The following is a 22,688-nucleotide window of genomic DNA, read 5'->3' as shown; positions in this document are numbered from 1 at the left end:
AGTGGAAGATCTTTCGGTGTGCCATTGAGAATAATTAACCATAATATTATCTATGAGTTTAGTAGCTTCTCCCAAAGTAATTTCCATAAAAGTACCCCTTGTGGCCGAATCTAAAAGATTTCTAGAAGCAAAATTCAATCCGGCATAAAAAATTTGTATGATCGTCCACAAATTTAAACCATGAGTAGGGAAATTTCATATCATCAATTTCATCCTCTCCCAAGATTGTGCAACATGTTCATGATCAATTTGCTTAAAATTCATAATATCGTTCCTAAGGGAGATGATCTTAGCGGGAGGAAAATACTTGGAAATAAAAGTATCTTTACATTTATTCCATGAATCAAAACTATTTTTAGGCAAAGATGAAAACCAAATTTTCGCACGATCTCGAAGTGAGAACGGAAATAGCTTCAATTTAACAATATGATTATCCACATCTTTCTTCTTTTGCATATCACACAACTCAACGAAATTATTCAAATGGGATGCGACATCTTCACTAGGAAGGCCGGAAAATTGATCTTTCATAACAAGATTCAACAAAGCGGCATTAATTTCATAAGATTCTGCACTAGTGGCGGGAGCAATCAGAGTGCTAATAAAATCATTGTTATTAGTATTGGAAAAGTCACAAAATTTGGTATTCTCTTGAGCCATCGTGACAAAGCAAGCAATCTAACACACGAGCAAACAAAAAGCAAATGAAAAGACAATGGGAGAAGGGCGAATAAAAAGGCAAATCTTTTCGAAAATCGTTTTAGAAGTGGGGGAGAGGAAAACGAGAGGTAAATGGCGAATAATGTAATGCAAGAGATGAGAGTTTATGATGGGTACTTGGTAGGCTTGATGTAGATCTTGACTTGGCGTAGATCTCCCCGGCAACGGCGCTAGAAATTCTTCCTGCTACTTCTTGAGCTTGCGTTGTTTTTTCCCTTGAATAGGAAAGGGTGATGCAGCAAAGTAGAGATAAGTATTTCCCTCAGTTAAGAACCAAGGTATCAATCCAGTAGGAGAAGAATGCGCAAATCACTAATACCTGCACAAACAATCAAACACTTGCACCCAATGCGATGAAGGGGTTGTCAATCCCTTCACGGTCACATGCAAAGGTGAGATCTGATAGAGATAGATAAATAAAACTAAACAAAAGATAAAATATTTTTGGGTTTTTTGGTTTATAGTATAAAATTAAAAGATTGCAAAATAGTAAATTAGAAACTAATATTATGGAAAATAAACCCGGGGCCATAGGTTTCACTAGAGGCTTCTCTCATGAAGGCAAATAATACGGTGGGTGAACAAATTACTGTCGAGGAATTGATAGAAAAGCGCAAAGTTATGACGATATACAAGGCAAAGATTATGCAATATAGGCATCACGTCCGTGTCAAGTAAAGCGACTCCTGCCTGCATGTACGACTATTACTCCACACATCGACCGTTATCCAGCAAGCATCTAGAGTATTAAGTTCATAAAGAACGGAGTAACGCCTTAAGTAAGATGACATGATGTAGAGGAATAAACTCGTGCAATATGATGTAAACCCCATCTTTTTATCCTCGATGGCAACAATACAATATGTGCCTCGCTACCCCTACTTTGTCACTGGGTGAGGACACCGCAAGATTGAACCCAAAGCTAAGTACCTCTCCCATGGCAAGAAAAACCAATCTAGTTGGCCAAACCAAACCGTTAATTCGAAGGGAAATACAAAGATACCAAATCATGCATAAACAAATTAAGAGAATATTCAAATAATATTCATAGATAACCTGATCATAAATCCACAATTCATCGGATCTCGACAAACACACCGCAAAAGAAGATTACATCGGATAGATCTCCAAGAACATCGAGGAGAACATGGTATTGAGAATCAAAGAGAGAGAATAAGCCATCTAGCTACTAGCTATGGACCCGTAGGTCTGTGGTAAACTACTCACGCTTCATCGGAAGGGCAATAGAGTTGATGTAGATGCCCTCCATGATCGAATCCCCCTTCGGCAGAATGCCGGAAAAGGCCCCAAGATGGGATGTCACGGGAACAGAAGGTTGCGGCGGTGGAAAAGTGTTTTCGTGGTTGCCTCTGGTGGTTTGGGAATATATGTGAATATATAGGAGGCAGAACTAGGTCAGGGGGTCATCGAGGGGCCCACAAGGTAGGGGGTGCGCCCTCCCCCTTGTCACCGCCTCGTGGCTCTTGTGACTTGAACTCCAAGTCTTCGGGGTGTCTTCTGGTCCAAGAAAAGTCATTGCGAAGGTTTTATTCTGTTTGGTATTCCTTTTCTGTGAAGCTCAAAAACAAGGAAAAACCAGAAACTGGCACTGGGCTCTAGGTTAATAAGTTAGTCCCAAAAATAATATAAAATAGCATATTAATGCATACAAAATCCAAAACAGATAATATAATAGCATGGAACAATAAAAAATTATAGATATGTTGGAGACGTATCAGTGCGCCCTGGTGTCTTGTGCCCACCAGGGGTGCCTCCTTGGTTATTTCTTGTTTTCCTAATTTTTGATATATTCCAAAACTGACAAAAAATATTTTTGCAGACTTTCGGAGTCCGTTTGCTTACCGTATCACGTACCTCCTTTTTTTCACGATTCTGGAGTGTTCTGGAAGGTTTCCTTTATGTGTTCTGGTGTCATAGTTTGTATAATATTGCCTTCAACATTAATGGGCGTATGATGTGGCTCGAAGCTACGTCGGTATTTCCCCAAAGAGGAAGGGATGATGCAGCACAGCAGCGGTAGGTATTTCCCTCAGATATGAAACCAAGGTTATCGAACCAGTAGGAGAACCAGGCAACACAACGTAAACAGCCCCTGCACACAGATAACAAATCCTCGCAACCCACGTGTTAAAGGGGTTGTCAATCCCTTTCGGGTAACAGCACCTCAAGATAGGCAAACGAACGTGAGATAAAATTGCAGTAGATTGATAGATCGAATGCCAAATAAAATAAATGAGAATAAAACGCAGCAAGGTATTTTTGTATTTTTGGTTTAGTAGATCTGAAAATAAAAGGCAAATAAAATAGATCGCGAAGGCAAATAATATGAGAAAGAGACCCGGGGGCAGTAGGTTTCACTAGTGGCTTCTCTTGAGAAAAATAGCAAACGGTGGGTAAACAAATTACTGTTGGGCAATTGATAGAACTTCAAATAATCATGATGATATCCAGGCAATGATCATTACATAGGCATCACTTCCAAGATGAGTAGACCGACTCCTGCCTGCATCTACTACTATTACTCCACACATCGACCGCTATCCAGCATGCATCTAGTGTATTAAGTTTATGGGGAAATAGAGTAATGCAATAAGAACGATGACATGATGTACACAAGATCTATCTATGTAGAGATAGACCCCATCGTTTTATCATTAGTAGCAACGATACATATGTGTCGGTTCCCCTTCTGTCACTAGGATCAAGCCATTGCAAGATAAATAGATCAAGTTGGCCAAACAAAACCCAAATATCGGAGAAGAAATACAAGGCTATAAGCAATCATGCATAAAAGAGATGAAATAAACTCAAATACTTTCATAGATCTGATCATAAACTCAAAGTTCATCCGATCCCAACAAACACACCGCAAAAGAGTTACATCATATGGATCTCCAAGAGACCATTGTATTGAGAATTCAGCGAGAGAGAGGAAGCCATCTAGCTACTAACTACGGACCTGAAGGTCTACAAAGAACTACTAACGCATCATCAGAGAGGCACCAATGGAGGTGGTGAACCCCATTCGTGATGGTGTCTAGATTGGATCTGGTGGTTTTGGACTCTGCGGCGGCTCGACCCCCTAGGGTTTCTAGAATATTGGGGTATTTATAGAGCAAAGAGGCGGTCCGGGGGGCACCCGAGGTGGGCACAACCCACCAGGGCGCGCCTGGGCCTCCTGGCGCGCCCTGGTGGGTTGTGCTCTCCTCGGAGCACCCCCAGGCGCAGCCGTGGCCCATTAGGTGTCTTCTGGTCCATAAAAAATCTATGTAAAGTTTCGTTGCATTAGGACTCCGTTGGGTATTGATTTCCTCCGATGTAAAAAACATGCAGAAAACAACAACTGGCACTTGGCACTATGTCAATAGGTTAGTACCAAAAATGATATAAAATGACTATAAAATGATTATAAAACATCCAAGATTGATAATATAACAGCATGGAACAATAAAAAATTATAGATACATTGGAGACGTATCAGCATCCCCAAGCTTAACTCCTACTCGTCCTCGAGTAGGTAAGTGATAAAAACAAAAAAATTGATGTGGAATGCTGCCTTTTTCTTTATAGCATGGACAGTTGGACTTTTATATTGTTGAAAGCAATAGTCTAGTTTTGACATGATAATTTAAATACTCAAGCATATCAACAAGCAACCATGTCTTTCAAAATATCAACGCTAAAATAAGCTATCCCTAGCCCATCATGCTCAATCATTGATCCACTCATGAAACACACTCGTATACTAACTACACCCAATACTCAAGTACGATCATATTTCCTCCTAATTGGTGCTTTTATAAGAGAAGATGGAGACTCAAATTCAAAATAAAAATTGCATAAAGTAAAAGAAAGGCCCTTCGCAGAGGGAAGTAGGGATTTGTAGAGGTGCCCGAGATCAAAGCGAAAAACTTAGAGATAAAAACATTTTGGGAGGTGTATCCTTCCCACCAACGAAAACAACTTAGAGTTCCCAACACTTTCCATGCTAGATATATCATAGGCGGTTCCCAAACAGAAAATAAAGTTTATTCCCTTTTCAACCATACTTTCACTTTCCATGGCTAGCTGTATCCACAGTTGCCCTCCATACCAACACTTTCCAAGGAATTTATTATTGGACAACATAAAGTAAATTCATTTTTCATTTCGAGATTGGGCATCCGTAATACCTTTGCCTTACTCTCGTGCACTGACAAGTGAATAAACACTCGTCTTGAGAATAACACATCTAGCATGGAAAATATTAGCCACCCCTCACCGCTCCACGAGCGGAACGAACACACAAAAGAGAAGTTTATTTTGAAAATTAAGATGGCACATACAAATTTGCTTAGAACGGCAAAATAATACCGCATATAGGTAGATATAGTGGACTCATGTGGCAAAACTGGTTTAAAGGTTTTTGGATGCACTAGTAGAGATCATACTTAGTCCAAAATGAAGGCTAGCAAAAGATTGAGAAGCGACCAACCAAGAAACGAATAATCTCGTAAGCAAGCATTAAGCATAATTAACACCGAATAATGCACCACAAGTAGGATATAATTTCATTGCATAATTATTGACTTTCGTGCTTGCATAGGGAATCACAAACCTTAACACCAATATTCTTACTAAAGCCTAATTACTCATCAACATAACTCACATATAACATCATCATATCTCAAAACTATTACTAAGAATCAAGTTTATTTTGTCCAATGATCTTCATGAAAGTTTTTATTATATCCTTCTTGGATATCTACCACTTTGGAACTAATTTTCATATGTTGCTTTTGATAAGCTCAAACAAATATAAGTGAAGATCATGAACATAGTTTTTCTTTCTCTCAAATTAATTTAAGTGAAGCAAGACAGAATTTCTTTAAAAAAATTACTAACTCTCAAATAAATCTAAGTGAAGCAAGAGAGCATTTCTTCAAAAATACTAAAGCACACCATGCTCAAAAAGATATAAGTGAAGCACTAGAGAAAGTTCATAGATCATAAAAATTGAAGTGAAGCATAGAGAGCAATTCCAACAAGTCATGACATAATTTTGGCTCTCTCAAATAGGTGTGTCCAGCAAGGAATCAAGACTTAAAACACAAAATAAAACAATCAAAGACTCATATCATACAAGACGCTCCAAGCAAAACACACAGTATGTGATGAATAAAAATATAGCATCGAGTAAACTACCGATGATCGTTAGAAGAAAGAGGGGATGCCACTCGGGGGCATCCCCAAGCTTAGTTGTTTGCTCTCTTTTGGATAATAGCTTGGGATGCCGGGGCATCCCCAAGATTAGGCTCTTCTTAATCCTTATTCCTTCATCCATCGTAAGATAACCCAAAACTTAAAAACTTCAATCACACAAAACTCAGCAAAACCTTCGTGAGATCCGTTAGTATAAGAAAATAAATCTAACTGTATTCATATAAGTACTGTATCAAACCAATTCATATTTTATTCATATTTTATTATTGCATTATATCTACTGTATTCCAACTTTTCTATGACAAAAACTCATCAAAGAAAACCATAGAGCCATCAAAATAAGCACACAACGCAAAAGAAAACAAAATCTGTCAAAACAGAATAGTCTGTAGCAATCTGACTATTTCGAATACTTCTGTAACTCCAAAAATTCTGAAAAATTAGGACGACCTAGGTAATTTGTATATTAATCTTCTGCAAAAAGAATTGGCAGTTTATCACACTCTGGTGATTTTTAACGATTGTTTTCGTGAGCGCAAAAGTTTCTGTTTTTCAGCAAGATCAAACAACTATCACCCAAGAAGATCCTAAAGGCTTTACTTGGCACAAACACTAACTAAACACAAAAAACACAATCATAACAGTAGCATAATTTTGCAAACACTCAAAAATAGAAATCAAAAAGCAAAAATAAATTTTATTCATTGGGTTGCCTCCCAACAAGCATTATAGTTTTACGCCCATAGCTAGGTATAAAGCAAGGATCTAAGTTTTTTCATCCTTTTTCTTAATTTTCTTAGAGGTGTTTTCATCGTGGGGTTTCGTAAAGACAACATAGAACGTATTATCCATACAAACCTTAGCATTCCTATGTTGGTTTTCGTCATAACCCCTTTGATATCCCGCAACAATCCAAGAGTAATGTTGATTAACATTGTTAAAAACCTGTTGGATATCTAGAACGGGGATTTCTTTTTTAAGATTCTCATCAAAGATTTTATTATCCCCAAGCATATTCCTTAGCGCATAATCACTATTGTAAAGGATTTCATCTATCATGAGGTTTTCACGATGCATACCGTAAAACTCAAAGATTTCCCTAGCTTCTCGTATTATGTAGTCAAACTCATTCATAAGAACGAGAGTGGCCAACTTTTTAGCCTTAGGATTCTTTATATCGGGAGCTCAAAAAACAATCTTTGCAAAGTAGGATGGGTACAGATAAATTTACTTTCAAGTTTTAGAACTAGTGCTGAAATTGCATCCGCATAAGATCTAGTAGTTTTAAGTATAGGAGCATCATCAAGACTTAGATTTCGTACACAATTGAAAAATTCTTGGATACGTTCTTTTCCCATAACGTTCCCTTGCCCCAAGATAAAAGTTTTAGCATCCAGATTGCCCGTACGTCCCATTTTAGGAGTTAGGTCATCATCTGTTGGTGCCATACCGAAATCACTCATGATTGCAAGCAAAAGATAGATCTGATGAGAAAACAGCAAGCAAAAAAGAGGGGCGAATAAAACGGCAAATTTTTGTGAAGTGGGGGAGAGGAAAATGAGAGGCAAATGTCAAAAAATTTAAATTATGAGGAGCTGAGATTTGTGATTAGGAACCTGGTATATGTTGAAGATCCTTCCCGGCAACGGCGCCAGAAATTCCTTTTGATGTGGTTCGAAGCTACGTCGGTACTTCCCCAAAGAGGAAGGGATGATGCAGCACAGCAGCGGTAGGTATTTCCCTCAGATATGAAACCAAGGTTATTGAACCAGTAGGAGAACCAAGCAACACAACGTAAACAGCCCGACATGTTAAAGGGGTTGCCAATCCCTTTCGGGTAACGGCACCTCAAGATAGGCAAACGAACATGAAGTAAAATTGTAGTAGATTGATACATCGAACGCCAAATAAAACAAATGAGAATAAAACGCAGCAAGGTATTTTTGTATTTTTGGTTTAGTAGATCTGAAAATAAAAGGCAAATAAAATAGACCGTGAAGGCAAATAATATGAGAAAGAGACTCGGGGGCCGTAGGTTTCACTAGTGGCTTCTCTCGAGAAAAATAGCAAATGGTGGGTAAACAAATTACTGTTGGGCAATTGATAGAACTTCAAATAATCATGACGATATCCAGGCAATGATCATTACATAGGCATCACATCCAAGATTAGTAGACCGACTCCTGCCTGCATCTACTACTATTACTCCACACATCGACCGCTATCTAGCATGCATCTAGTGTATTAAGTTCATGGGGAAACGGAGTAATGCAATAAGAACGATGACATGATGTAGACAAGATCTATCTATGTAGAGATAGACCCCATCGTTTTATCCTTAGTAGCAACGATACATACATGTCGGTTCACCTTCTGTCACTGGGATCAAGCACCGTAAGATCGAACCCACTACAAAGCACCTCTTCCCATTGCAAGATAAATATTTCAAGTTGGCCAAACAAAACCCAAATATCAGAGAAGAAATACGAGGCTATAAGCAATCATGCATAAAAGAGATCAAAGAAACTCAAATACTTTCATGGATATAAAAAGATAGATCTGATCATAAACTCAAAATTCATCTGATACCAACAAACACACCGCAAAAGAGTTACATCATATGGATCTCCAAGAGACCATTGTATTGAGAATTCAGCGAGAGAGAGGTAGCCACCTAGCTACTAACTACGGACCCGAAGGTCTACTAAGAACTACTCACGCATCATCGGAGAGGCACCAATGGAGGTGGTGAACCCCATCCATGATGGTGTCTAGATTGGATCTGGTGGTTCTAGACTCTGCGGTGGCTAGAATTGATTTTCGTTGACCCCCTAGGATTTTTGGAATATTGGGGTATTTATAGAGCAAAGAGGCGGCCTGGCGGGCACCCGAGGTGGGCACAACCCACCAGGGCGCGCCTGGGCCTCCTGGCGCACCCTGGTGGGTTGTGCTCTCCTCGGAGCACCCCCTAGGCGCAGCCTTGGCCCATTAGGTGTCTTTTGGTCCATAAAAAATCTCCGTAAAGTTTTGTTGCATTTGGACTCCGTTTGGTATTGATTTCCTGTGATGTAAATAACTTGCAGAAAACAGCAACTGGCCCTTGGCACTATGTCAATAGGTTAGTACCAAAAATTATATAAAATTACTACAAAATGATTATAAAACATCCAAGATTTATAATATAATAGCATGAAACAATCAAAAATTATAGATACGTTGGAGACGTATCAGCGTACCTGAGATATAATGTTTTATTCTTTGCCCATTGATAACCTTCGGGTTAGTCCCTTCGGCATTATTTATTTTGATGGCTCGAGCTCGATAAACCTCCTGGATAACATAGGGTCCTTCCCATTTGGAGAAGAGTTTTCTTGTAAAGAATCTAAAACGAGAGTTGTACAAAAGAACATATTCTCCAACTTTGAACTCACGCTTTTGGATTCTTTTATCATGGCATCTTTTAACCTTTTCTTTAAATAACTTGGCATTTTCATAAGCTTGGGTTCTCCATTCATCTAGTGAGCAAATATCAAATAACCTCTTTTCATCGGCAAGTTTGAAATCATAGTTGAGTTCTTTAATTGCCCAATATGCTTTATGTTCTAACTTAAGAGGCAAATGACAAGCCTTTCCATAAACCATTTTATGAGGAGACATACCCATAGGATTTTTATAAGATGTTCTATAAGCTCAAAGTGCATCATCCAATTTCTTAGACCAATTCTTTCGGGACCTATTGATAGTTTTTTGTAAAATTAATTTTATTTCTCAATTGCTAAGTTCAACTTGACCACTAGACTGATGGTGATAGGGTGATGCAATTCTATGGTTAACATCATACTTAGCAAGCATCTTACGGAAAGCACCATGAATAAAGGGTGAACCATCATCAGTCATTAAATATCTAGGGACTCTAAACCTTGGGAAAAAACTTCCTTAAGCATTTTAATAGAGGTGTTGTGATCAGCACTACTAGTTGGAATAGCTTCTACCCACTTAGTAACATAATCAACAACAACCAAAATATGTGTATACCCATTAGAGGAAGGAAAAAGGTCCCATGTAATCAAAACCCCAAACATCAAATGGTTCAACGGCAAGTGAATAATTCATAGGCATTTCCTCACGCTTACCAATATTACCAATTCTTTGACATTCATCACAAGATAAAACAAACTTACGGGCATCCTTGAAGAGAGTAGGCCAATAAAAACCAGATTGCAATACCTTGTGAGCAGTTCTGTCTCCCGCATGATGCCCTCCATAAGCTTCGGAGTGACATTTCCGTAGGATTTGTCCCTGTTCCTGCTCAGGTACACAACGTCTAATAATACCATCTACTCCTTCTTTATAAAGATGTGGGTCATCCCAAAAGTAATGGCTTAAATCATAGATTTTCTTTTCTTTTGTTGGTATGTGAAGCTAGGTGGTATATATTTAGCAACAATGTAATTAGCATAGTCAGCATACCCATGAGTGTTATGAGAAACATTTATTGCAGCTAATTGTTCATCAGGAAAACTATCATTAATAGGTTGTGGGTCATCAAGGATATTCTCTAACCTAGATAAGTTATCAGCCATGGGGTTCTCAGCTCCTTTTCTATCACATATGCAAGTCAAATTCTTATAGCAAGAGAACCCACCTAATGAGTCTAGGTTTAGCATCTTTTGTTTCCATAAGATATTTAATAGCAGCATGATCAGTGTGAGCAATCACTTTAGAATCAACAATGTAAGATCTAAATTTGTCACAAGCAAACACAACTGCTAAAAATTCTTTTTCAGTAGTAGCATAATTTCTTTGGGCATTGTCTAGAGTTTTGCTAGCATAATGAATAACATTTAATTTCTTATCAACTCTGTCCTAGAACGGCACCAACAGCATAATCACTAGCATCACACATAATTTCAAAAGGCAAGTTCCAATCAGGTGGTTGACCAATAGGTGCAGAAGTTAAGGCTTTCTTAAGTGTTTCAAAGGCTTCTACACAATCATCATAAAAAACAAATGGAACATCATTTTGTAAAAGATTTGTAAGAGGCCTAGATATTTTAGAGAAGTCCTTAATGAACCTCCTATAGAAACCAGCATGACCAAGAAAACTACGAATCTTTAGGACATGGCAATTTCTCAATTGCGTCAAGTTTAGCTTTATCCACCTCAATACCTCGTTCAGAAATTTTATGTCCCAAGACAATGCCATCATTAACCATAAAGTGGCACTTCTCCCAATTCAAGACAAGATTAGTTTGCTCGCATCTCTGCAAAACTCGATCAAGGTTGCTTAAGCAATCATCAAAAGAAGTTCCGTAAACGGAAAAATCATCCATGAAAACCTCAACAATCTTTTCACAAAAGTCAGACAATATAGCAGTCATACATCCTTGAAAGGTAGCAGGTGCATTGCATAAACCAAAAGGAATACGTCTATAAGCATAAGTTCCAAAAGGACAAGTAAAGGTGGTTTTCTCTTGATCATGTTGTGAAACAGGTATTTGAGAGAAACCAGAATATCCATCAAGAAAACAAAAGTGTGTGTGCTTGGAAAGTCTTTCTAGCATTTGATCAATAAAAGGTAGAGGGTAATGATCTTTTCTAGTTGCTTAGTTTAATTTTCTAAAATCAATTACCATTCTATAACCAGTGACAATTCTTTGAGGAATAAGTTCATTTTTATCATTAGGAAAAACAGTAGTAACTCCCTTCTTAGGGACATAATGAACAGGACTTCCCCATCTACTATCAGCTATAGGATAGATTATACCTGTTTCACAAGCTTCAGTATTTCAGTTCTTACCACTTATTTCATTTTAGGATTTAGACGTCGTTAGTGATCAACGACGGGTTTAGCATCAGGTTCCAAATTAATTTTGTGCTGACAGAGAGTGGGACTAATGCCCTTTAAATCATCAAGAGTATACCCAATAGCAGCTTGGTGCTTCTTCAGAACCTTCAATAATATTTCTTCTTCATGTTCTAAAATGTTAGCACTAATAATAACAGGTTATATCTTTTTCTCATCAAGATAAGCATATTTCAAAGTGTCTGGCAATTGTTTTAATTCAAACACAGGATCACCTTTAGGTGGAGGAGGACCCCTAGAGTTTCAATAGGCAAATTGTGTTTAAGCAGAGGTCGTTGTTCAATGAAAATTTTATCTATTTCATTTCTTTCATGCAAATGCATATCATTTTCATGGTCTAGGAAATATTGTTCTAGTGGATCAGTAGGAGGCACGGCAATAGAAACAAGACCAATTATTTCATCCTTACTAGGAAATTATTTCTTATGATGCTTTCTACTAAACTTAGAAAAAATAAACTCATGAGACTCATCACCAAAACTTACACCGGCGGTTTGCTTCTTACAATCTATTTTAGCATTAACGGTGTTCAAGAAAGGTCTACCAAAGATAATGGGACAAAAGTCATCTTGGGGGGAATCAAGAACAAGAAAATCAGTAGGATATTTCATCTTCCCACACAAGACTTCAACATCTCTAACAATCCCAAGTGGTGTGATGGTGTGTCTCTATTAGCAAGTTTAATAGTAACATCTATGTCTTCTATTTCAGCGGGTGCTATGTCATTCATAATTTCTTGATATAAGGTAAAAGGAATAGCACTCACGCTAGCACCTAAATCACATAAACCATGATAACAATGATCTCCCATTTTGACTGAGACAACAGGCATGCCAACAACAGATCTATGTTTATCATTCTCATCGGGATTGGCAATTCTAGCAGCTTCATCACAGAAGTAAATAACATGCCCATCAATATTTTATTTCAAGAGATCTTTAACCAAACCAACACTAGGTTCTACCTTGATTTGTTTAGCCGGTTTAGGTGTCCTAATATGGCTTTTATTGACCACAGTTAAAACTTTAGCATGTTCCTTTATCCTAACAGGGAAAGGTGGTTTTTCAATATAAGCAGCAGGAATAACTGAATCAACATTGTAAATAATAGTTTCATTTTTAGCTATTACCGGTTCTTTAATTTCTTCTTTAATAGGTGGATGATATTTAAACCACTTCTCCTTAGGGAGATCAACATGAGTAGCAAAAGATTCACAAAAGGAGGCTACTATTTCAGAGTCAAGTCCAAATTTAGTGCTAAACGTTTGAAAAGCATCGGTATTCATAAAAGATTTAACACAATCATACTTCAGCTTAATACCCAACTCTTTACCTTCTTCGAGTTCCCAATCTTCAGAGTTGCATTTAATTCTTTCTAAAAGATCCCACCTAAATTCAATAGTCTTCTTCATAAAGGAACCAATACAAAAAGTATCAAGCATGGATTGATCATCACAAGAAAGCCGAGCATAAAAATTCTGAATAATAATTTCTCTTGAGAGCTCATGATTGGGGCATGAATATAACATTGACTTAAGCCTCCCCCAAGCTAGAGCGATACTTTCTCCTTCACGAGGCCAAAAATTATATATATAATTCCGATCACGGTGAACTAGATGCATAGGATAATTGTTTTTGGTGAAATTCCAATTTCAATCGATTCCAGTTCCAAGATCCAATATCATCGCATAGCCTATACCATGCCAATGCATTTCCCTTCAAAGATAAAGGGAAAGCCTTCTTCTTAGCTTCATCTCCGGGTAATCTGCAAGCTTAAATAATCCACAAATTTCATCCACATATATCAAGTGCAGATCAGGATGTTCGGTTCCATATCCTGCATAAGGATTAGCTAGCAGTTGTTCTATCATACCCGAAGGAATTTCATAACCAATATTTTCAGTAGGTGAAGTAGGTTGAGGGTCAACTAATTGTGGTATCGGTCGAGGTGAAGATACCCCGAACAAACCCCTCAACGGATTGTTTTCCATAGTAACAAGTGACAATAAGTTTCAGCACGTAGTAATAATTTTTCCTTACCGATTTCCACTTATCAAGAGCGCTTTACTCCCCGGCAATGGTGTCAGAAAAGAGCCTTGATGACCCACAAGTATATGGGATCAATCATAGTCCTTTTGATAAGTAAGAGTGTCGAACCCAATGAGGAGCAGAAGGAAATGACAAGTAGTTTTCAGCAAGGTATTCTCTGCAAGCACTGAAATTATAAGTGGCGAGTAGCTTGATAGCAAGATAATTTGTAACGAGCAAGTAATGGTAATGGTAACAAAAGTGCAGAAAGGTAGCCCAATCCTTTTGAGGCAAAGGACAGGTGAAAACAGTCTCTTATGATAAGCAAAGCGTTCTTGAGGGTACACAGGAATTTCATCTAGTCACTTTCATCATGTTGGTTTGATTTGTGTTCGCTACTTTGATAATTTGATATGTGGGTGGACCGGTCCTTAGGTGCTGTTCTTACTTGAACAAGCCTCTTACTTATGATTTGTTGGGAAACGTAGTAATTTCAAAAAAATTCCTACGAACACGCAAGATCATGGTGATGCATAGCAACGAGAGGGGAGAGTGTTGTCCACGTACCCTCGTAGACCGAAAGCGGAAGCGTTAACACAACGCGGTTGATGTAGTCGTACGTCTTCACGATCCGACCGATCAAGTACCGAACGCACGGCACCTCTGAGTTCAGCACACGTTCAGCTCGATGACGTCCCTCGAACTCCGATCCAGCCGAGTGTTGAGGGAGAGTTTCGTCAGCACGACGGCGTGGTGACGATGATGATGTTCTACCGACGCACGGCTTCGCCTAAGCACCACTACGATATTATCGAGGTGTAATATGGTGGAGGGGGTCACCGCACACGGCTAAAAGATCGTTGATCAATTGTGTGTCTATGGGGTGCCCCCTGCCCCCGTATATAAAGGAGCAAGGGGGAGGCGGCCAGCCTAGGAGGAGGGCGCGCCAAGGGGGGACTCCGAACTCCTTCGGTACATCAAAACTCATAATAAAACTGTCATCGTAACGTTAAGCGTGCGGACCCTACGGGTTCGAGAACTATGTAGACATGACCGAGACACGTCTCCGGTCAATAACCAATAGCGGGACCTGGATGCCCATATTGGCTCCCACATATTCTACGAAGATCTTTATCGGTCAAACCGCATAACAACATACGTTGTTCCCTTTGTCATCGGTATGTTACTTGCCCGAGATTCGATCATCGGTATCTCAATACCTAGTTCAATCTCGTTACTGGCAAGTCTCTTTACTCGTTCCGTAATACATCATCCCGCAACTAGCTCATTAGTTGCAATGCTTGCAAGGCTTATAGTGATGTGCATTACCGAGTGGGCCCAGAGATACCTCTCCGACAATCAGAGTGACAAATCCTAATCTCGAAATACGCCAACCCAACAAGTACCTTCGGAGACACCTGTAGAGCACCTTTATAATCACCCAGTTACGTTGTGCGTTTGGTAGCACACAAAGTGTTCCTCCGGTAAACGGGAGTTGCATAATCTCATAGTCATAGGAACATATATAAGTCATGAAGAAAGCAATAGCAACATACTAAACGATCGAGTGCTAAGCTAACGGAATGGGTCAAGTCAATCACATCATTCTCCTAATGATGTGATCCCGTTAATCAAATGACAACTCATTACTATGGCTAGGAAACATAACCATCTTTGATCAACGAGCTAGTCAAGTAGAGGCATACTAGTGACACTCTGTTTGTCTATGTATTCACACATGTATCAAGTTTCCGGTTAATACAATTCTAGCATGAATAATAAACATTTATCATGATATAAGGAAATAAATAATAACTTTATTATTGCCTCTAGGGCATATCTCCTTCAGTCTCCCACTTGCACTAGAGTCAATAATCGTGTTCACATCGCCATGTGATTTAACATCAATAGTTCACATCACCATGTGATTAACACCTATAGTTCACATCGTCATGTGACCAACACCCAAAGGGTTTACTAGAGTCAGTAATCTAGTTCACATCGCTATGTGATTAACACCCAAAGAGTACTAATGTGTGATCATGTTTTGCTTGTGAGATAATTTTAGTCAACGGGTCTGTCACATTCAGATCCGTAAGTATTTTGCAAATTTCTATGTCTACAATGCTCTGCACGGAGCTACTCTAGCTAATTGCTCCCACTTTCAATATGTATCTAGACCGAAACTTAGAGTCATCTAGATTAGTGTCAAAACTTGCATCGACGTAACCCTTTACGACGAACCTTTTGTCACTTCCATAATCGAGAAACATATCCTTATTCCACTAAGGATAATTTTGACCGCTGTCCAGTGATCTACTCCTAGATCACTATTGTACTCCCTTGCCAAAATCAGTGTAGGGTATACAATAGATCTGGTACACAGCATGGCATACTTTATAGAACCTATGGCCAAGGCATAGGGAATGACTTTCATTCTCTTTCTATCTTCTGCCGTGGTCGGGCTTTGAGTCTTACTCAATTTCACACCATGTAACGCAGGCAAGAAACTCTTTCTTTGACTGTTCCATTTTGAACTACTTCAAAATCTTGTTAAGGTATGTACTCATTGAAAAAACTTATCAAGCGTCTTGATCTATCTCTATAGATCTTGATGCTCAATATGTAAGCAGCTTCACCGAGGTCTTTCTTTGAAAAACTCCTTTCAAACACTCCTTTATGCTTTGCAGAATAATTCTACATTATTTCCGATCAACAATATGTCATTCACATATACTTATCAGAAATGTTGTAGTGCTCCCACTCACTTTCTTGTAAATACAGGCTTCACCGCAAGTCTGTATAAAACTATATCCTTTGATCAACTTATCAAAGCGTATATTCCAACTCCGAGATGCTTGCACCAGTCCATAGATGGATCGCTGGAGCTTGCATATTTTGTTAGCACCTTTAGATTGACAAAACCTTCTGGTTGCATCATATACAACTCTTCTTTAATAAATCCATTAAGGAATGCAGTTTTGTTTATCCATTTGCCAGATTTCATAAAATGTGGCAATTGCTAACATGATTCGGACAGACTTAAGCATCGCTACGGGTGAGAAGGTCTCATCGTAGTCAATCCCTTGAACTTGTCGAAAACCTTTCGCAACAAGTCGAGCTTTATAGACATTAACATTACCGTCAGCGTCAGTCTTCTTCTTGAAGATCCATTTATTTTCAACGGCTTGCCGATCATCGGGCAAGTCAACCAAAGTCCATACTTTGTTCTCATACATGGATCCCATCTCGGATTTCATGGCCTCAAGCCATTTTGCGGAATTTGGGTATCCATTCCTTCTTCATAGTTCGTAGGTTCGTCATGGTCTAGTAACATAACCTCCAGAACAGGATTACCGTACCACTCTGGTGCGGATCTTACTCTTGTTGACCTACGAGGTTTAGTAATAACTTGATCTGAAGTTTCATGATAATCATCATTAACTTCCTCACTAATTGGTATAGGCATCACAGAAACTAGTTTCTGCGATGAACTACTTTCCAATAAGGGAGCAGGTACAATTACCTCATCAAGTTCTACTTTCCTCCCACTCACTTCTTTCGAGAGAAACTCCTTCTCTAGAAAGGATCCATTCTTAGCAACGAATGTCTTGCCTCCGGATCTGTGATAGAAGGTGTACCCAACTGTCTCCTTTGGGTATCCTATGAAGACATATTTCTCCGATTTGGGTTTGAGCTTATCAGGATGAAACTTTTTCACATAAGCATCGCAACCCCAAACTTTAAGAAACGACAACTTTGGTTTCTTGCCAAACCACAGTTCATAAGATGTCGTCTCAACGGATTTAGATGGTACCCTATTTAACGTGAATGCAGCTGTCTCTAATGCATAACCCCAAAACGATAGTGGTAGATCGGTAAGAGATATCATATATCGCACCATATCTAATAAAGTACGGTTACGATGTTCGGACACACCATTACACTGTGGTGTTCCAGGTGGCATGAGTAGTGAAACTATTTCACATTGTTTTAACTGAAGGCCAAACTCGTAACTCAAATACTCTTCTCCACGATCAGATCGTAGAAACTTTATTTTCTTGTTACGATGATTTTCCACTTCACTTTGAAATTATATGAACTTTTCAAATGTTTCAGACTTCTGTTTCATTAAGTAGATATACCCATATCTGCTCAAATCATCTATGAAGGTCAGAAAATAATGATACCTGCTATGAGCCTCAATATTCATCGGACCACATACATCTGTATGTATGATTTCCAACAAATCCGTTGCTCTCTCCATAGTTCCGGAGAACGGCGTTTTAGTCATCTTGCCCATGAGGCACGGTTCGCAAGCATCAAGTGATTCCAAAATCCCATCAGTATGGAGTTTCTTCATGCGCTTTACACCAATATGACCTAAACGGCAGTGCCACAAATAAGTTGCACTATCATTATTAACTTTGCATCTTTCGGCTTCATTATTATGAATATGTGTATCACTACGATCGAGATCCAACAAACCATTTTATTGGGTGTATGACCATAGAAGGTTTTATTCATGTAAACAGAACAACAATTATTCTCTAATTTAAATGAATAACCGTATTGCAACAAACATGATCAAATCATATTCATGCTCAACGCAAACACCAAATAACACTTATTTAGTTTCAACACTAATCCCGAAAGTATAGGGAGTGTGCGATGATGATCATATCAATCTTGGAACTACTTCCAACACACATCGTCACCTCGCCTTTTACTAGTCTCTGTTTATTCTGCAACTCCCGTTTCGAGTTACTACTCTTAGCAACTGAACCAGTATCAAATGCCGAGGGGTTGCTATAAACACTAGTAAAGTACACATCAATAACATGTATATCAATATACCTTTGTTCACTTTGCCATCCTTCTTATCCACCAAATACTTGGGGTAGTTCCGCTTCCAGTGACCAGTCCCTTTGCAGTAGAAGCACTTAGTCTCAGGCTTAGGACCAGACTTGGGCTTCTTCACTTGAGCAGCAACTTGCTTGCCGTTCTTCTTGAAGTTCCCCTTCTTCCCTTTGCCCTTTTCTTGAAACTAGTGGTCTCGTCAACCATCAACACTTGATGTTTTTCTTGATTTCTACCTTCGTCGATTTCAGCATCACGAAGAGCTCGGGAATTACTTTCGTCATCCCTTGCATACTATAGTTCATCACGAAGTTCTACTAACTTGGTGATGGTGACTAGAGAATTCTGTCAATCACTATTTTATCTGGAAGATTAACTCCCACTTGATTCAAGCGATTGTAGTACCCAGACAATCTGAGCACATGCTCACTGCTTGAGCTATTCTCCTCCATCTTTTAGCTATAGAACTTGTTGGAGACTTCATATCTCTCAACTCGGGTATTTGCTTGAAATATTAACTTCAACTCCTGGAACATCTCATATGGTCCATGACGTTCAAAACGTCTTTGAAGTCCCGATTCTAAGCCGTTAAGCATGGTGCACTAAACTATCAAGTAGTCATCATATTGAGCTAGCCAAACGTTCATAACGTCTGCATCTGCTCCTGCAATAGGTCTGTCACCTAGCGGTGCATCAAGGACATAATTCTTCTGTGCAGCAATGAGGATAATCCTCAGATCACGGATCCAATCCGCATCTTTGCTACTAACATCTTTCAACATAATTTTTCTCTAGGAACATATCAAAAATAAACACAGGGAAGCAACAACGCGAGCTATTGATCTACAACATAATCTGCAAAAATACTATCAGGACTAAGTTCATGATAAATTTAAGTTCAATTAATCATATTACTTAAGAACTCCCACTTAGATAGACATCCCTCTAATCCTCTAAGTGATCACGTGATCCATATCAACTAAACCATGTCCGATCATCACGTGAGATGGAGTAGTTTCAATGGTGAACATCACTATGTTGATCATATCTACTATATGATTCACGCTCGACCTTTCGGTCTCCGTGTTCCGAGGCCATATCTGTATATGCTAGGCTCGTCAAGTTTAACCTGAGTATTCCGCGTGTGCAACTGTTTTGCACCCGTTGTATTTGAACGTAGAGCCTATCACACCCGATCATCACGTGGTGTCTCAGCACGAAGAACTTTCACAACGGTGCATACTCAGGGAGAACACTTTATACCTTGAAATTTAGTGAGAGATCATCTTATAATGCTACCGTCAATCAAAGCAAGATAAGATGCATAAAAGATAAACATCACATGCAATCAATATAAGTGATATGATATGGCCATCATCATCTTGTGCTTGTGATCTCCATCTCCGAAGCACCGTCATGATCACCATCGTCACCGGCGCGACACCTTGATCTCCATCGTAGCATCGTTGTCGTCTCGCCAATCTTATGCTTCTATGACTATCGCTACCGCTTAGTGATAAAGTAAAGCATTACAGGGCGATTGCATTGCATACAATAAAGCGACAACCATATGGCTCCTGCCAGTTGCCGATAACTCGGTTACAAAACATGATCATCTCATACAATAAATTTAGCATCATGCTTTGACCATATCACATCACAACATGCCCTGCAAAAACAAGTTAGACGTCCTCTACTTTGTTGTTGCAAGTTTTACGTGGCTGCTACGGGCTTAGCAAGAACCGTTCTTACCTACGCATCAAAACCACAACGATAGTTTGTCAAGTTGGTGCTGTTTTAACCTTCGCAAGGACCGGGCGTAGCCACACTCGGTTCAACTAAAGTGAGAGAGACAGACACCCGCCAGTCACCTTTAAGCAACGAGTGCTCGCAACGGTGAAACCAGTCTCGCGTAAGCGTACGCGTAATGTCGGTCCGGGCCGCTTCATCTCACAATACCGCTGAACCAAAGTATGACATGCTGGTAAGCAGTATGACTTATATCGCCCACAACTCACTTGTGTTCTACTCGTGCATAACATCAACGCATAAAACCAGGCTCGGATGCCACTGTTGGGAAACGTAGTAATTTCAAAAAATTTCCTACGCACACGCAAGATCATGGTGATGCATAGCAACGAGAGGGGAGAGTGTTGTCCACGTACCCTCGTAGACCGAAAGCGGAAGCGTTAACACAACGCGGTTGATGTAGTCGTGCGTCTTCACGATCCGACCGATCAAGTACCGAACGCACGGCACCTCCGAGTTCAGCACACGTTCAGCTCGATGATGTCCCTCGAACTCCGATCCAGCCGAGTGTTGAGGGAGAGTTTCGTCAGCATGACGGCGTGGTGACGATGATGATGTTCTACCGACGCAGGGCTTCGCCTAAACACCACTACGATATTATCGAGGTGTAATATGGTGGAGGGGGGCACCGCACACGGCTAAAAGATCATTGATCAATTGTGTGTCTATGGGGTGCCCCCCTGCCCCCGTATATAAAGAGCAAGGGGGGAGGCGGCCGGCCTAGGAGGAGGGCGCGCCAAGGGGGGAGTCCTACTCCCACCGGGAGTAGGACTCCTCCTTTCCTTGTTGGAGTAGGAGAAGGGAAGGGAGAAGGAGAAGGAAGGAAGGGGGCGCCCCCCTCCCTAGTCCAATTCGGACTATTCCATGGGGAGGGGTGCGGCCACCCTTTGGGGCCTTTCTCTCCTTTCCCGTATGGCCCATTAAGGCCCAATACGAATTCCCGTAACTCTCCAGTACTCCGAAAAATACCCGAATCACTCGGAACCTTTCCGATGTCCGAATATAGTCGTCCAATATATCGATCTTTACATCTCGACCATTTCGAGACTCCTCGTCATGTCCCCGATCTCATCCGGGACTCCGAACTCCTTCGGTACATCAAAACTCATAAACTCATAATAAAACTGTCATCGTAACGTTAAGCGTGCGGACCCTACGGGTTCGAGAACTATGTAGACATGACTGAGACACGTCTCCGGTCAATAACCAATAGCGGGACCTAGATGCCCATATTGGCTCCCACATATTCTACGAAGATCTTTATCGGTCAAACCGCATAACAACATACGTTATTCCCTTTGTCATCGGTATGTTACTTGCCCGAGATTCGATCGTCGGTATCTCAATACCTAGTTCAATCTCGTTACCGGCAAGTCTCTTTACTCGTTCCGTAATACATCATTCCGCAACTAGCTCATTAGTTGCAATGCTTGCAAGGCTTATAGTGATGTGCATTACCGAGTGGGCCCAGAGATACCTCTCCGACAATCGGAGTGACAAATCCTAATCTCGAAATACGCCAACCCAACAAGTACCTTTGGAGACACCTGTAGAGCACCTTTATAATCACCCAGTTACGTTGTGACGTTTGGTAGCACACAAAGTGTTCCTCCGGTAAACGGGAGTTGCATAATCTCATAGTCATAGGAACATATATAAGTCATGAAGAAAGCAATAGCAACATACTAAACGATCGAGTGCTAAGCTAACGGAATGGGTCAAGTCAATCACATCATTCTCCTAATGATGTGATCCCGTTAATCAAATGACAACTCATGTCTATGGCTAGGAAACATAACCATCTTTGATCAACGAGCTAGTCAAGTAGAGGCATACTAGTGACACTCTGTTTGTCTATGTATTCACACATGTATCAAGTTTCCGGTTAATACAATTCTAGCATGAATAATAAACATTTATCATGATATAAGGAAATAAATAATAACTTTATTATTGCCTCTAGGGCATATTTCCTTCATGATTAACCCCCTCGCAAGCATCTGCAACTATGAGAAAAGTATTAAGAATAAATCTAACCATAGCATTAAACTTTTGGATCCAAATCGGTCCCTTACGGAATAGCGCATAAACTAGGGTTTAAGCTTCTGTCACTCTCGCAACCCATCATCTAATAGCTACTCCAAAATGCATTCTTAGGCCCAAATATGGTTAAGTGTCATGTA

This window comes from Triticum aestivum, chromosome 4D, assembly GCF_018294505.1.
Source record: "Triticum aestivum cultivar Chinese Spring chromosome 4D, IWGSC CS RefSeq v2.1, whole genome shotgun sequence".
In the NCBI taxonomy this organism is placed as follows: Eukaryota; Viridiplantae; Streptophyta; class Magnoliopsida; order Poales; family Poaceae; genus Triticum; species Triticum aestivum.
Note: the sequence above shows the minus strand (reverse complement) of the source record.